This window comes from Hypanus sabinus, chromosome 3, assembly GCF_030144855.1.
Source record: "Hypanus sabinus isolate sHypSab1 chromosome 3, sHypSab1.hap1, whole genome shotgun sequence".
NCBI lineage: Eukaryota > Metazoa > Chordata > Chondrichthyes > Myliobatiformes > Dasyatidae > Hypanus > Hypanus sabinus.
Window position 1 is genome coordinate 57,949,774 of NC_082708.1, and position 17,213 is coordinate 57,966,986.

At 42.8% G+C, this 17,213-nt stretch overlaps 2 protein-coding genes across 7 annotated transcripts in view; one reads left to right on the top strand and one right to left on the bottom strand.

The window, feature by feature from the left end:
* The window catches only part of LOC132391356 (interleukin-18 receptor 1-like), a 42,523-nt gene extending 42,251 nt beyond the window's left edge, over window positions 1–272 (bottom strand). Inside the window, exon 1 of one of the 3 annotated variants that reach the window (XM_059964420.1) lies at window positions 214–272. The gene's annotated coding sequence lies outside the window, so the exon portion shown is untranslated. Of the gene's footprint in view, window positions 1–3 lie in introns of all 3 variants that reach the window. The other 2 variants (XM_059964421.1, XM_059964419.1) reach the window with 2 other exon arrangements.
* The window catches only part of LOC132391357 (chromosome partition protein Smc-like), a 33,638-nt gene that overhangs the window by 827 nt on the left and 15,598 nt on the right, over window positions 1–17,213 (top strand). For 2 of the 4 annotated variants that reach the window (XM_059964425.1, XM_059964423.1), the window contains exon 1: window positions 571–938. The exons of the other annotated variants lie outside the window; for them this stretch is intronic. The gene's annotated coding sequence lies outside the window, so the exon portion shown is untranslated. Of the gene's footprint in view, window positions 1–570; window positions 939–17,213 lie in introns of those variants that run through there. 4 annotated transcript variants of the gene reach the window in all.

Below are 17,213 nucleotides of genomic sequence, written 5' to 3' on the forward strand. Positions count from 1 at the left end.
TACCTGCTAGTTTTCTTTGCTTTTTACTCCGAAAAGAAAGCTGAATGCTTTCTGAAAGCTGAAAGCTCAAATGGCGAATATTTCCGTGGCCCTGCATGAATTAAATCTGGATTTCTAGTGGGCGTGACTGTCGCCCGAGGACAGGCATGGGCAGTCTTTAGTTCTCTTAAACACACGAGATTCTGCAATTGCTGGAAATCAAGAGTAACTCACACAAAATGCTGGAGGGACTCGGCAGGCCGGGCAGTATCTATGGAGAAGAATAAGCAGTCGACTTTTCGGGCTGGGACTGAAATTCTCTGGGCGTAGTTATCTTACAAATCTGTAAACAAATCATCTCCATGTCAGAGCATGTCCGCCTGCCTTGTAGATTTTTCCGTCGATACGGGGAACAAAAACAATATGTGTCAGTTTTCAAGTAACTTGTCAGAGCCCAGGAGGATACGTCTGTTACCCTGGGCCAGTGCTTCTCTCAGCAGGGGATAAAAACACAAAACCACGAGAACGCTGGGCTGCATCTATGCAAAGTGAAAGATTCTTCCCATAGATGCTATCGGACCTGCTGAGTATTTCTAGCATTCGCGGTTTTTGCTGCAGTTTTTAGATTTTCGTTCACTTTTTTCCAAAGTTTAGTTTAGGTAGATAATGTACTTAGCAAGTTCTAGCTGCTGGAAGTTCTGATACCTTAGAATGAATTTAGCCAGGAGCTAACAGAAGATCACTGTATATATAAAAAGCTATTTTTTAAAGCGCGCCCCCTTTTCAGTGGAAATGTGTGTTTCCGAGTGATAAGAAAATCGTGGAGGTGCGAGATAGGAGGATGACTTCCGTGGTTTTAGCACTGGTCTGAGAACGAAAGAATATTGCCGAGGCTTCTCAACAGATTCGTCAGTCATCCTGTGGTTGAGATTATTTCGGCCAGATCGAGGATGGAGCCTGTATGTAAAAATTATACTTCTAGTAATTAAAAAAACACGACCGAAGGGCGTTCCTGTGTGTCGTGAGTGATTTCAGCTCAACGTTCTACATAGTTTCCCTGAATTCATGTTAGTTTTGCTGGTTAATTTCTGTAATAAATCTTGCGTTTTATTTGAAAGTGCTTTAGTCTGTGATTTCTGCTCGAGCTCGCTGGTGACTCAAACAGTAACTATCCAAACTTCTTGTAATTGGAACTCGCAGCTACCACTTCCGCTGGCTGTGCCACCAACACTCGCACCAACTTAAGAGGGAAGAAATTTCCCCTAAAATGTTTCATCTTTCACCCTAAACCTATAATCTCTAGGTGACCACCAAACAGAGGAAGGGAGATAGGAAGGTAATCATCAATTCATAAATAGTCTCGCACTCCAGAACGATGGTCAGCTATTAAGATTGAACGTGCCTCTGGAGAATGGAGGCATAGTCAGCTTCGGGGCACTGTGGATGGTACAGCTGATCAAGACCAACAGGGCAAGAAACCGAGAGCTGTAACGGTCGGTGACCGTACAGTGAAGGAAAAATATAGGCGCTCCTGTGGGAGTAGATGTTGTCTACTGCGCGTCAGGAACAAGAATGTCGCAGAATTATTGCAGGGCATTCTAAAGGCGATAGGTAAACGCTGTGCTTCCTAATGGTGCTAACAACAGAGGTAACGTGAACAGAATTTAGGAAGCTAATTAGAAGATTTTAAAAAACAGACCCTCTCAGGCAGCAACCTTCAGATTACATCTGAAGTTATATGCAAGGAAGAACAGGAATAGGAGATGAATGCACGGCTGAAAAAAATGATGCGTGAAGGGAAATCGTTAGATTTCAAGATCATTGGGAATCTTGAAGGGCAGGTTGCACCTGTACAAGCTGAAAGGTTTGCACCTGAACTGAAAGAGTTAAACATTCTCATAAAGGAAAGTGGGTCGGCGGGCTGTCGCTCTGGCTGTTGGAAAGGTTGAGCTAATTCTGCAGGAGAAGAAAGGGAGCAGATTACAGTGGAAAACAGACAAATATAGGAGAAAAAATGTCACTTTAGTGGGTAGAGTAATGGACCAGAATAGGAGTAGGATTGTATTAGTATCACAACCAGGGGTCGCTTATTTTCAGTTATTATGTGGATTGCATTTTCTCCTTCTAAGCTCATGCAGTGTTCATTGGATTGTCAATTTTTTGTCTACTTGGTATCTTAGGACTGGCATTGTTTTTTAATTTCATTTTGCTGGTGTCTCGTTTGGGATCATGGGGATTTTAAGCTTTCTTTGTATTTATTACTTATATTCAATTTGGGGTAATTAAATTAGCATGACATTTTCAATGTCTTGCAATGCAGTTGTTGGTTTTGGGAGTTTTGTTTTGTCAAGATACTGGGGCTGTCTGATTGGTCCTGAATTGTTATGCGCTCCAGTGAGTATTTTGGGGGGAGGGGTGGCATACTAGTCCTTCTTTGCTCAGTCATTGTGGATCCTTGTTTAGTGAAACTCTGAGTTCTTCTGTGTATCATGAGTGATTTCAGTTCTTCAAGTGTAGTTTGTCCGAGTTCTTGTTACTTTTGCTAGCTTATTTCTGAAATAAATGTTTTGATTAACTTGAATTGCCAAAGTCTCTGTGATTCCTGCACTTGATTTCACTAATAACCCTGACAAGTAGTAAGGGATTTAATTTCTCTAGCATCGACTTTTTTGGTCCACCCAACTATCCTCTAAATACTCCTTACTGTAACAAAAATGAACTATTTCCTAAGAATCCTTATTTAAAGAAATTCTATTTAAACTGCTACAACCACTCACTAAAGGTTGTTTCAGCACTATAGTTATTATAAAACATCAAGAAATGCCACATTAGTGGATATGAAACCGGACTTTTCAACAACCATTAATAATGCACTGAAACAATCCTATAGATAATCTTTACAGAGGGCTAGGTAATGGGTTCATTGTTGTTTGTTATCTATATTTATGATCTGTTTGATAATGTGGTTAACTGGATCAAAAAACTTGCAGATGACATTGTTATGAACCCCATAACTGGGTCACTTACCAGCAAAGATGGAGAGGTCCGTTGAAGTCTGATGGTACTATTTTTAACAGTATTTATTAGCAAAAATACACAAAAATTATATCAATGCAAATATACAGATAATATACGTAGTCAATACTAAATCTAAAAGTGCGGGTATAATAATAATCAATAAGAAATAAGCTCTATTGTTGTCTAGGGGATAATGTATTGTCTGATGGAAATATAAAGTTCACTCAGTTCATGCAGGCTGCAGCCTTTGGGGACTGCTGGGTTTGCAATGATTGGAGAGGGAGAGAGTTTTGGGAGAAAAACCTACCAGCTTTCCTTTTATGATTTCGATCCGTCGGAGTCTCGTTGGTGTGGCCGTTCACTTGTGGCCTCTTCTTTAGCTAAGCCGTTCTTCCATGATGAGCCTGCCACCCTGGTAAGGGAGGATGCACACAAGCCCTCACCAGCGTTCGCTATAAAACGCTGTCACGGGATTTCCAGCGTTTCTCCTGGTGCGTCTAAAGGGGTTGTTCCCCAGACCCTCTTTTATCCTTACTCACGGGGTCTCAGATGTCAATCAGGTTGGGATGATGCAATCCCTCAACCAGCCCACTCTGGTCATCCCCTGAGGGGCTTCAATGAATAGTACAGTACTCAATACACAATTCCCTCTCCAAGAGACAATAGCCGTTATCAGGGGTTTTGTTTCGCTGAGGCCAGGACACATTCCAAACCTTGTGGATTCTACGTGCCTCTCTGTCATTTCCTGGGTCCCAGACCCGAATTAATAGCGATCTTGCGATTCTCAAAAAGGAGGGGGCGACTTTGTACCCTTCGGCCCCTCAGAGTTGCGGCACATTCGTAACAACATCGAGACTGTAGGTAGTGAACAGCGAGGAAAAATATCATAACTTACAGCGGGATCTGGACAATGGTAAATAGCAGAGTGAATTTAATGCAGACAAGTGCGAGGTGGTGCCCTTTGGTAGACCCATCCAGGGTAGGTCTTTCACTGAGAACAGTCGGCATTGAGGAGTGTGGTAGAACAAAGGGACCTGGGAATACAGGTCCATGATGAATTGAAAGTGGTGTCACAGGTAGACAGGGTCATAATGAAAGGTTTTGGCACATTGGCCTTCATAAATTAAAGTATTGAGTACAGAAGATGGGATGTGGAAGTTATATAAGAAGTTGGTGATGCCTAATTTGGCGCATTGTATGTAGTTTTGGTCACCTATGTACAGGAACATGTAAATAAGGTTAAAAGAGTGGAGAGAAAATTTACAAGAATGTTGCTGTGTCTGGAGCACCTCAGTTAAAAGGAAAGATTGAATGGTTAGGACTTTATTCCTTGGAGTGTAGAAGACTGAGCAGAGATTTGGTAGAAGTATACAAAATTAATAGGGGGCCAGCTGGTGGTGTAGTGGCATCAGCACTGGACTTCAAGGCAGATGGTCTTGAGTTCAAACCCAGCCCAGTCCCAACCTGGGCAGCGGTAGTACATGCGCGGAAGAAAGGCCTGACAATTTACTTCCGTATCTGCCATGAAAACCCAATGGACCCAATGGTCAATGATGTCACAAAGAGTCGGACACGACTAAATGACTGAAGAACAATAGATAAGGTAAATACAAGCAGGCTGTTTCCACTGAAGTTGGGTAAGGCTACAACTGGAGGTCATGGCTTCAAGTCTGAAAGATGAATTGTTTAAGCGGAACACAAGGAGCAACTTTGGTAGGACCAAGTTTCATGAGGTCAGAGGTAATGAGCTTGTGGAATGAGCTGCCAGTGCAAGTGGTGCATATGAGCTGGATTTCAAAGTGTCAGAGTAGTTTGGATAGGCACATGGATGGTAGGGGTATGGAGGGCTGTGGTCCTGGTGCAGGTCGATGGGAGTAAGCTGTTTAAATGGCTTGGCATGAGCCAAACGGCTTGTTTCTGTGCTGTACTTTTAGACCATAAGATATAGGAGTAGAATTAGGCTATTTGGCCCACCGAGTCTACTCTGCCATTTCATCCTGGCTGATTCATTTCCCCTCTCAGCCCCAATCTCCTGCCATCACCCTAAATCCCTTCATGCCCTGACTAATCAAGAATCAATCAACCTCTGCCGTAAGTAGACCCATCGACTTGCCACAGCCGCCTATGGCAATGAATTCCTATGACTCCTAACAGTAAAACTGCAAGAAATGAAATGCAGTGTTTGATTGCATCGCATTTCTCTTTGTCCTTAACTGCACAAATACAGTGTGATCTTCATGATGTGCCACGTCTGCAGCATGTGGGAGCAGAGTGACCTCCAAACCTGCTTGTAGTAAGTGTTTGTTACTTGAGCAACTTTGGCCGGGTTATTGAGCTGAAGACTGAGCTGCAAACACTGTGGCACATTGGAGGCTAAAAAGGTGCCAGGCTGCTTTGTCCCAAGTGGTGGTCAAACCCCATGGGATAGTGTTTTCTGAGTTAGTCAGTGGTTAAGGACAACTGACTAGCTTGAGTGTAAATGTAAGTTCTTTCCCCTTGATCTCCATTGACTTCAGTCTTGCCAGGATTCCTTGATATCAAACAGCATTTCATTGAGGGTGATCTTAAGGGCAGTTACTTGTTCCTCACCTCCAGAACTTAGCTTCATAGCCTGTGTTTGTGTGAAAAGCTTGATGAAGCCCGATGATGAAATGCTGAATGAGCATTGTTGAGGAGGTTACAGAAGATCGGGTGCTACTTAATGGAAGTGATAACAGCACAGACCATCACTGAGGATAGACAGTGTGTCCTTCCCAGCTTATGAACACCTGATCTACGTACAGTCCATACATATGAAATCTTTTTGGGAGACTGGTAGGGTGGATGTCACTGGCTTTTGTGGTGCAGCAGGCATTCTCTTCCACCTGGGAACATGGTGCACAGACACATTTCTGACTTGCGAACCAGTCAGGTTATGAACCGGTCACAGTAACAGAAGGCTGCTGTAACCTGATGAGGACCTGTACATTTCTGCTTCTATTAATGATCCACGGTGCCTCACAAATTCCCTGTTTGCTGCCGGTAAATCGAATCTGAGTCTACCTTATTTACAACAGAAGATGAAGCGGGTGTGAAAATGTAACATCATCTTCACAAAAGCCATTTGGTAGTCATTTCTATTAAGGCTGTATTCTGCATTAATCGGTAGAGACAAACCAATGTGGTTTTCTGCTTATAGTACTCTTTCAGTTAATTTTCCATTGGAGATTGGAAAAAGAAGCAGGGTTCACTTCTTTAGAACAAAGCGTAGCTAGCTGGGTTAGGTAGGTCCTTTCAAATCTTTGTTGCAAATAAATGAGCATGAACACATTCTTGTAACAAAATAGAAAGAATACAGCACTCTTTCTACAAGCCTCGTTTCAACTGGCTGGAGTGTTTATGGACATCTTCAAACTCTCATTTCAGCAGTCTGAAGTACCCAACTGCTTCAACCATACTGGTGTCCAAGAAAAATGTGGTGTCCTGCTTCTTTCCAGGCCATGATGCAAACAGTTAGGATGCACGTCATTGTGCACCTATAGAAGTTTGTCAAAGCTTTAAATGACATGCAGACTCTATGCAAGTTTTATAACAATTAACAATTACAGCATGGAAACAGGCCTGCTCGGCCCTTCTAGTCCGCGCCAAAACTAATTATTTAGAAACTAGATGTGCAGTCATGCCTTCTTAGTGATGACACTTACATGCTGGCCCGAGAGAAGATCCACTGATATGATAACACCAAGGAATTTAAAGTTACTGATCCTCTCTACCACTGATCTCCAAATGAACACTGGCTCATAGACTCTGACTTCTTCCTCCTGTGGAAGATAATCAGCTCTTGGGTTTTGCTGAAGTAATTTATCTTATTTTGCACTTTGGTTGTTTGTCGGTCTTTGTTCCTTTATTTCTTTATTTTCCTATAAATGAATGAAAGAGAATAAACCTCAAGGTACTTTGATAATTTCACTCTGACTTTCACAAAGGGTTCACCACATGGGAGATTCACCGGCTCTGATATCTGTACCTACTTCAGCACATTATATTTAACAGTAAACACAAGTCATCAACAGTTCAGGGAAACATTTAGAATGTCAGCATTTCATAGCTATATACATCAGGTCAGCACTTAAAAATATACATTCTGCATGTCAGCACTTCAGGCACACATTGAAATATGTTAGCATACCATCTAGAAATTATAGTAGGTCAGCACATCAGAAAAATATTATGTGATTGGTGGTGGGATTATACTAGAGCTGGAGGCAATGGTAGAGAAGCTGGTGGGACTAAAGTTGAGGACCAAGGGAATTTTATTGCTATTCTGTCTGAAGAGAATGGTAGGATGGGGCAGGATCAGATCAGATGTGTGAGAAATGGAGGAAATACCTGTGAGACATCCATTAACTATGTCACATTTCAGAAGGAGAGTATTATAGAACTTCGAGAACAGAAGGACTCATCTTGAGAACAGATGCAGCAGAGATGGAGAAAGTAATGAAAGTGCATCTCATCTGTTCAGGTAGCAGTATTTTGAGGGAGTAGTGGGAGTTAATGGGTTTAAGGGAAAATGTCAGTGGTAAGTCTGAAACAGAGACAGTGAAATCTAGAAGGGAAGTTGTTATGAATGTACCATAACATGCTCTGAGGGGCCGAAGGGGCGGGAGCAGCCCCCTCCTTCCGGAGAATCACAAGAATCACAAGATCACTATTAATTCGGGTCTCGGACCCAGGAAATCAGAGACAATGCAACTGTTTTGGCCATTGTTCTTAGAGACACCTGTGTGAAGTGCATGTCCCTGCTACGTGACAGCTACCATGAATATGGACACCCTCGGGCAATGTGGGGGTGGGGATTGCATCACCCTACATTGATGGACATCTACAACTCTGCAAGTCAAGATAAAAGGGGACTGCAGGAGGCAGTACCCCAGCGACGCACCAGAAGGACACCCTCGCTCAGTGCTCCCGTAATAGCTGGAAGCCATTCAAAGCCACGTGCGCTCCGTAACTCCTTTGCCTGGGGAGCGGGTGGCTGATAATACCGAGAAGGACTTTGAACTAACAACGGGGAAACAACGCTCCCCTGATTCAATGGAGTGGCTTCATAAAGACCCGGGCAAGTCTTTTTTCCGTTCCTCACCAATCTCTCTAAAACACATGAAACCCAGCGATTCCCCAAAAGGCTGGAGCCTGCAGTCTTCTGAGTGACTTTTATATCTCCAACGGACAATATATTATCCCCTAGACAACAGTCGAGATTATATCTTAAGGATGCTTATTACTATACCTGCGCTTTAGATTGAGTATTGATGACGTGCATTATCTGAATGTTTGTATTAACCTTACTTTTGTGCCCCTTTATAAATAAAAACGTTTGAAAGTAGTGCCATCAGACTTCAACAGACCTCTCTATCTTTGCTGGTAAGTTATCCAGTTATGGGATACGTAACAAAGTGAAGTCTCAGAGAAACATGAGACTTCAAATCCTGAAGTCTGCAGCAACACACAAGGTCCAAATCCAGATAAATGGTCTCGGCCTGAAATATCAAGTATTCATTTCCTTCCTGACCTGCTGTGTGCCTCTAGCACTTTGTAAGTGAAATGTCAGGCAAGGTCTGGGTGAATTTATGGGTAGAGTGGTGGTTGTTGGCGAGGGTGATATAGTGCAGGATGTAGTCATTCAATTTAGTGGAGGAAGAACTGAGGACTTAGGTGAGAATTGGCTAGGCAAAAGGACCATTCCACCGAACCAACAAAAAATCAGGATTATACAGGGCTCACATGAGTATCTACGGCAACCCCGAATAATCTGTAGAAAGTGGAGAGATCAAAAGAGATGGTGTTGAAGGGAAGGACAAGTTTTTGATGGTGACAACTCTGAGAGAGGGCAGCAGGCTCTTGCTTTGTGTCTGTCACACAGTGTGACACTTGTCAATTCTTAGAAAACCATCAACTTCTCCATACCTTGGCCCTATGTCTCTGAGAACTCCACTTCATAGTTGTTTACAGTTTAGCAAGACTTTGATAGAAGTCATTATTTTTTAATCAAACACAACATTGCATATGTAATAGTATCAGATAATACAATCAATCCAGTCACAAACATTGTCAACCAAAAATATTAATATTGATATAAATGTTACTTTAATCCTTTTGTACTTGATAATCTGGTAAAGATCTAAAAGCAACCTGGAAAATTGAATCAGCAAAGTTTTCATTTTGGAAGAACACAACATTACAAGGAGCTACTATTTGGTGAACTATTTCATCATAGTGGAACTATCAATGATGGGAAGAGAATTTTAAAATAAACCTCCATTGTCATAATTGCTAATAGGAATAGAGGACAGCTGAGGAAAAAATCTATTCGCCCAGGACTTGTAGGATGGAAAAAGTGAGTCAAAGAGAAAGTTTTTTTGAATTTCAAAAGTACTTGGTTAGTTACATGAAGAGCTGTGCACTGCAGGATCATCTCTTTTCTGACTGAACATTAACAGTTGGCTAAAGGCCTCCTTTTTGTGTCATAACTGTCCAATATTATGATAGAACATAGAACAATAGACCACAGGAACAGGAAGAGTCTTGCCCTTTAACAGCATATCGTCTCATCACATTTGACCTGTCAAGGTGCAACTCTTCACATTAGGCCAGGTTAAACTCCATCTGCCATTTCTCAGCTAAAATCTGCAATTGATCTATGTACTGCTGCATTTTTTGCCAGTTATTAACGTTATCTACAATACCATCTATCTTCATATCGTTTGCAAACTTACTAACCCACCAATCTACATTTTCATCCAGGATATGTATATACATCACGAACAGCAGAGGTCCCACCACAGATCCCTGAGGAACACCACTGATCACAGACCTCCAGATCCAATAAGTCCCTTCAAACACTACTCTCTGTCTTCCATGAGCAAGCCTGTTTTGATTCCAAACAGCCAATTCACCATGGAGCCCTTACACCTTAATCTTTTGGATGAACGTCCCAGGAGGGACCTTGTCAAACGCCTTACGAAAATCCACGTAAACAACATCCACAGCTCTACCTTCATTAATCTCACTCATCACCTCAACAGAAACCTCAAATCAAGTTAGTAAGACAAGTCTTGCCCTGCACAAAGCTATGCTGGTTATAGACAATAGACAATAGGTGCAGAAGTAGACCATTCGGCCCCTCGAGTCTGCACCGCCATTCTGAGATCATGGCTGATCATTCACTATCAATACCCAGTCCCTGCCTTGTCCCCATATCCCTTGATTCCCCTATCCATCAGATATCTATCCAGCTCCTTCTTGAAAGCATCCAGAGAATTGGCCTCCACCGTCTTCCGAGTCAGTGCATTCCACACCTCCACAACTCTCTGGGAGAAGAAGCTCTTCCTCAACTCTGTTTTAAATAACTGACCTCTTATTCTCAATCCATGCCCTCTGGTACTGGACTCTCCCAACATCTGGAACATATTTCCTGCCTCAATCCTATCAAATCCTTTAATTATCTTAAACGTTTCAATCAGATCCCCTCTCAATCTCCTCAATTCCAGCGTGTACAAGCCCAATCTCTCCAATCTCTCTGCGTAAGACAGCCCTGCCATCCCAGGAATCAACCTAGTGAATCTACGCTGCACTTCCTCAATTGCCAGAATGTCCTTCCTTAAACCTGGAGACCAAAACTGTACACAATATTCCAGGTGTGGTCTCACCAGGGCCCTGTACAAATGCAAAAGAACATCCTTGCTCTTGTATTCAATTCCCCAACATTCCGTTTGCCCTCTTCACTGCCTGTTGCACTTGCTCATTCACCTTCATTGACTGGTGAACTAGGACTCCTAGGTCTCTTTGCATTTCTCCCTTACCTAACTCAACACCGTTCAGACAATACTCTGCCCTCTTGTTCCAGCTTCCAAAGTGGATAACTTCACATTTATTCACATTGAATGACATCTGCCAAGTATCTGCCCACTCACTCAGCCTATCCAAGTCTCCCTGTATTCTCCTAACGTCCTCTTCGCATGTCACACTGCCACCCAGTTTAGTATCGTCAGCAAACTTGCTGATATAGTTTTCAATGCCCTCATCTAAATCATTGACATAAATCGTAAAGAGCTGTGGTCCCAATACAGAGCCCTGTGGTACCCCACTAGTCACCTCCAGCCAGTCTGAGAAACACCCATTCACTGCTACCCTTTGCTTTCTATCTGCCAACCAGTTTTCTATCCATGTTGAAACCCTGCCCCCAATGCCATGAGCTCTGATTTTACTCACCAATCTCCTATGTGGCACCTTATCGAATGCCTTCTGAAAATCTAGGTACACAACATCTACTAGCTTACCCTCGTCTAACATCCTTGTTACACCCTCAAAAAACTCCAACAGATTAGTCAAGCATGATTTGCCCTTGATAAATCCATGCTGGCTCGGCCGAATCCTATTTCTGCCATCTAGATGTGCCACTATTTCGTCCTTAATAATGGAATCAAGCATCTTCCCCACGACTGACGTTAGGCTAACAGGGCGATAGTTCTCCGTTTTCTCCTTCCCTCCCTTCTTGAAAAGTGGGACAACATTAGCCACTCTCCAATCTTCAGGAACTGATCCTGAATCTAAGGAACATTGGAAAATGATTACCAATGCATCCGCAATTTCCTGAGCCACCTCTTTTAGAACCCTCGGATGCAGACCATCTGGACCCGGGGATTTATTAGCCTTCAGTCCTACCAGTCTACTCATCACAGTTTCTTTCCTAATGTCAATCTGTCTCAATTCCTCTGATATCTTATGACCCTGGCCCATCCATACATCTGGGAGATTGCTTGTGTCCTCCCTGGTGAAGGCAGATCTAAAGTATGCATTAAATTCTGTTGCCACTTCCCTGTTTCCCATAACAATTTCTCCCAATTCATTCTTCAAGGGGCCAACATTGTTCTTAACTATTTTCTTTCTCTTCACATAGCTAAAAAAGCTTTTGCTATCCCCTTTTATATTCCTGGCTAGACTGAGCTCATACCTGATTTTTTCTCTCCGTATTGCTTTTTTAGTTAAGATCTGCTGTTCCTTAAAACTTTCCCAATCATCTGTATTCCCACTCATCTTAGCCCTGTCATACTTCTTTTTCTTTAATGCTATACAATCTCTGACTTCCTTTGTCAACCACTGTGGCCCCTTCCCCCTCTTTGAATCCTTCCTTCTCATTGGAATGAACTGCTTTTGCATCTTTTGTATTATGCCCAAGAATATCTGCCACTGCTGATCCACTGTCTTTACTGCCAGGGCATCCGCCCATTTAACTTTGGCCAGCTCATCCCTCATGGCTCCGTAGTCTCCTTTATTTAATTGCAACACTGACACCTCTGATCTGCCCCTATCCCTCTCAAATTGTAGATAAAAACTTATCATGTTATGATCACTACTTCCTAATGGCTCCTTTACTTCAAGATCACTTATCAATTCCTGTTCATTACACATCACCAAGTCCAAAATAGCCTCATTCCTGGTTGGCTCAAGCACAAGCTGTTCCAAAAATACATCCCTTAGACACTCCACAAACTCCCTATCCTGGGGTTCAGCACCTACCTGATTCTCCCAGTCCACCTGCATGTTGAAATCTCCCATAACGACTGCATTACCTTTAGCACATGCCAATGTTAACTCCCTAATCAACTTGTACCCAATATCCACGCTACTGTTTGGGGGCCTGTACACAACACCCATTAGGGTCTTTTTACCCTTACTGTTCCTCAGCTCAATCCACACAGACTCTACTTCCCCGTTCCCAAGTCACCTCTTGCTAAGGACTGAATCTCATTCCTCACCAACAGGGCCACCCCACCCCCCTTCCCATATTTCTGTCTCTACGATAGCATGTATACCCAGGTACACTCAATTCCCAGGCCTGATCCCCTTGCAGCCATGTCTCCGTTAACCCAACAATATCGTAGTTCCCCATTTTCATCTGAGCTTCAAGCTCATCTGTCTTATTTCTGACACTACGCGCATTCAAGTATAGAATTCTTAGCCCATTCCTCCTCTCTTTGCTTAAAACACTGTCTACTGTACCTAACCCAGCTCCTTGAACTTCCATCGGGCAAATTGCACCCTGAATTTTGATGACCTTCTCAAGATCACCCAAACCTTGTACACATTTAACCCCATGCACCTTCTGACCAACCCTCTGGATCTGGATTCCTGCCCCCTGCGCATCTAGTTTAAACCCCCCCCCCCCCGAACATCACTGGCAAATACTCCTGCAAGAATGTTAGTACCCCTCCGGTTCAGATGTAGACCATCCCTTCGAAACAGATCCCAATGTCCCTGGAACAAAGACCAATTATCCAAAAACCTGAACCCTTCCTTCCTGCACCATGCTCTCAGCCTCTCAGTTCTCCCAATGTAGGCCATGTTTTTCCAAATGCTCATAATTCCTACTCCTAACAATTCTCTCTAGTAACTTCAATTCCACTGACATGAAACTCACTAGTCTATTGTTTCTTGAATTACCTCTGGTTCCCTTCTTCTATAATGGAACATAAGTTACTCACCAGTCCTCGAGGACTTAGCATGTGGCTAGAGACTTCAGAAAGATATTAGTCAAGGCCCAAATAATCTCTTCTCATGTCTCTCTTAATAACCTGAGGTATATCCAATCAGGCCCTGGGATATCCACCTTAATGCTCTTTAGGAGACTCAACACAATCTCATCCTTTACTTTGAAATGTCCAAGCATATTAATACTTGATGCACTGATCTCCTTATCCTCCAAGTCCTTCTCCTTCATAAATACTGATGTATAGTACTTATTAAAGACTTCACCAATATCCTCCACGTCCAAAAAAATTCCCCTCCGCCCTTTATAATGAAACCTTTCATTAAGTATGAAACTGATTTCCTTTCTACTTGGCCTAGATTTTCAGAATCAGTGTCAGAATGAGAAATCAGTTTTTTATCACTGACATATCTCATGGAATTTAACATTTTGTGACAGCGGTACCGTGCAATCCAAAGAATATACTATGAAATACAATAAGAAATATATGTTAAAATCGTAAAAAAAAAGCTCAGTATGTTACAAACCCTGTAACTGGGTCACTCACCAGCAAAGATGGAGACGTCCGTTGAAGTCTGATGATACTATTTTTAACAGTATTTATTAGTAAAAATACACAAAAATAATATCAATGCAAATATACAGATAATATAAAAGTGCGGGTATAATAATAATCAATAAGAAATAAGTGCTATCGTTGTCTAGGGGATAATGTATTGTCCGATGGAAATATATAGTTCACTCAGATCATGCAGGCTGCAGCCGTTGGGGACCGCTGTGTTGCAATGGTTGGAAAGAGAGAGAGATTTGGAGAAAAACTTGCCGGCTTTCCTTTTATGATTTTGATCCATCAGGAGTCTCGTTGTCGTGGCCTTTCACTTGTGACCTCTCCTTTAGCTAGACCGTTCTTCTGTGATGAGCCCGCCACCCTGGCAAGGGAGGACACACACGAGCTCTCACTGGCATTCGCTATAAAACGCTATCACTGGATTTCCAGTGTTTCTCCTGGTGCGTCTAAAGGGGCTGTTCCCCAGACCCCTCTTTTATCCTTACTCACGGGGTCTCAGATGTCAATCAGGTTGGGATGATGCAATCCCTCAACCAAACCACTCTGGTTGTCCCCTGAGGGTTTTCAATGAAAAGTACAGTACTATTGGAATACACAATTCCGTCTCCAAGAGACAATAGCCGTTATCAGTGGTTCCATTTTGCTGAGGTCAGGACACATTGCAAACCCTGTGTATTCTGGATGTCTCTCTCTCATTTCCTGGGTCTCAGACCTGAAATAATAGCGATCTTGCGATTCTCAAAAAGGAGGGGGCAACTTTGTACCCTTCGGCGCCTCAGTGTCGCTTCACATTCATAACACCCCCTTCCTTCTAAGATTTTTGCCACAGGTAAAAATTAATTAATATAGAGTCTTACAGGGTTTCAGAATCTAACACAATACAAAAGAGTTTTTTTCACTACAGAGTAATGCAGTTATACATTCAATTCAGCATCTAAACAGTTAGCGGTTACATTGTCACTTCCTTTAATATCTTAAGATCTTGTACCTTAATAAAATTCTGGTAGCATCACCTATTTTTATTCCTTTTCTTCAGCAAACAAAACTAAAGAGTTGTGATCTTAGCTTACGTGCATACTACAAAAGTTCATGCAAATACTAATCTTTATTTTACTTTCAAACTTAACAATCTTTCATGGGGTTGTCTTTATTAGTTACATGCTTTGTCGAAATCCCTTAAAACCGGATCCTGTTATTTAAAGTGGCATCCCATCAACCCTCACCCCTTTTCCAGTTAACTCCTACGTGGTTAGCTTGTATACCAGTGTGGAATAGGCTTTTGTATGCTCCCTTCATAAGAGTTATTTTATCAACAATGTTTTCCAAACGTAGCCCATTGCTGAATCTCCACACAATTCCTTATTTTTAAGCGAGTCGTTAGTTTTATCTTCAGGACCCTTCATTCTACTGGTTTTCAGTTTAATATCTGCAAGCGATCCCTCTTTGTCCAAACAGCATTTCAAATTCTGCCTCTTCACAGCACACTCTTGAATAACAATAGCGCGTGGGGCACCTTTACATTCCAAATCAACCTGTAATTGATTTGCAGGCACCGTGTTACCAAGCCATTGTCCCTTCAGCCTGGTTACTGCTCCTGACATCAATCCAGACTTTAAATTTTCTTCATTCAATTTAGGAACTACACTTTTCCCTTTCTCTTCAATAATAATATTCACCTCACCACCTTTTATCTCCTCACTAACTTTTAACACACCTTTGAACACAAACAACTGGGAATTCTCACTTCCCACTAGTACCAAGGTTAACCCTTTCTTCACTGAACCAAGTCTATCTGACCCACAAGGACTGCATTCCTTTTCAACTGAATCAGATACCTCAGACTTCTTCTGAGTTCCATTACTAGGTTCAGTACCATGTGCATCCCCATCTTGAACACACTCAAACAGGACATCTGCCTCTTCCAGGCTTTCAATATCCGTCCCCTTTTCAAATTCTAAGTTCCCCTGATCCTCCCAGTTACTCTCTGGGCAACTCCTTTCTAGAGTAAACTCAACCCTGCGGGCTGAAACAACCTGATCTGCTAACCCAGCAGACTTCTTCAAGGTAATGGCATCCTTTTCATCTAAGACTGCCCTCACTTCATTATCGGGAACACATTTAAAATTTTCAACTTCTTCAAACAGTTCTGTCAAACCAGACAGATCATCCGTGTCCAACGCTGGACGTTCTAACAGCCTATCTGTTTCTCATTTTTACTCCGTGCCTCTATAAATTTCCTCCTGGCTAAGGGCAGGTCTACCTCCTCTCCCTTACTCTCTTTCACCTCCCTATTCTCTGTTTTACCACCCTCTAACCCCTCTTGGTACAGGGTCGGTAAAAGCGTCTCGGCCAAATCGATACTGGCCTGATTTAAACCGGTCTCGTTCTCAGCTGCCTTTTCCGACAGGCTGCGAGTGGTCGCGCATGCGGGATAGATCTTGGAATGTAGGGGCGGGTCCTCAACACTTACAGGCTGGCTCGGCAGTTCCATGGCCAACCAGACTTCACCACCAGCTAAATCGTTACCCAGAAGGATGTCTACGTCAGTTCTCGGAAATTCTGATCACACCCCTATTTCAACTTGCTATTTCACCCCTATTACCAGCTCACAATCTATAATGATCCTATGCAATGGCACAGCTTCTGTCCCTTTTCCTATGCCTCTCAAAGCTACCTCTCCAGTCTCGGTACCAAAATCTAGTACCATACTGCAAATCAGCGACAGCGCAGCTCCAGTGTCCCTCCAGATCCGCACTGGAACTGGTGTGTCTCCCTTTTTCACAGACACGGTTCCTTCTGAAATAAATGTCTCAGGCCCCTCTTGTATTCTGTCTACCTGGGGCTTTCTCGTCGATTTACTGATCACCACAATACATCCTGTAGGGTCTGCTGCTCTCCCTTTTCCTATCTCCTTCCTCAGAGCAAGGCACTTAAATGCAATGTGACTCACCTTTCCACAATTAAAACAGGTCAAGCCAGGACCTCTCCTGCCGTCTTGCCTTTCCTCCTCATTTTTACCACTAACTCCTGTTATGCCCGCAGCCCCCTCCTTTGTGAGAATCGCAAGAGCACTAGTTGGGGGGGGGGGGGGTCAGTAGACCCAGGAAATGGGAGAGAGAT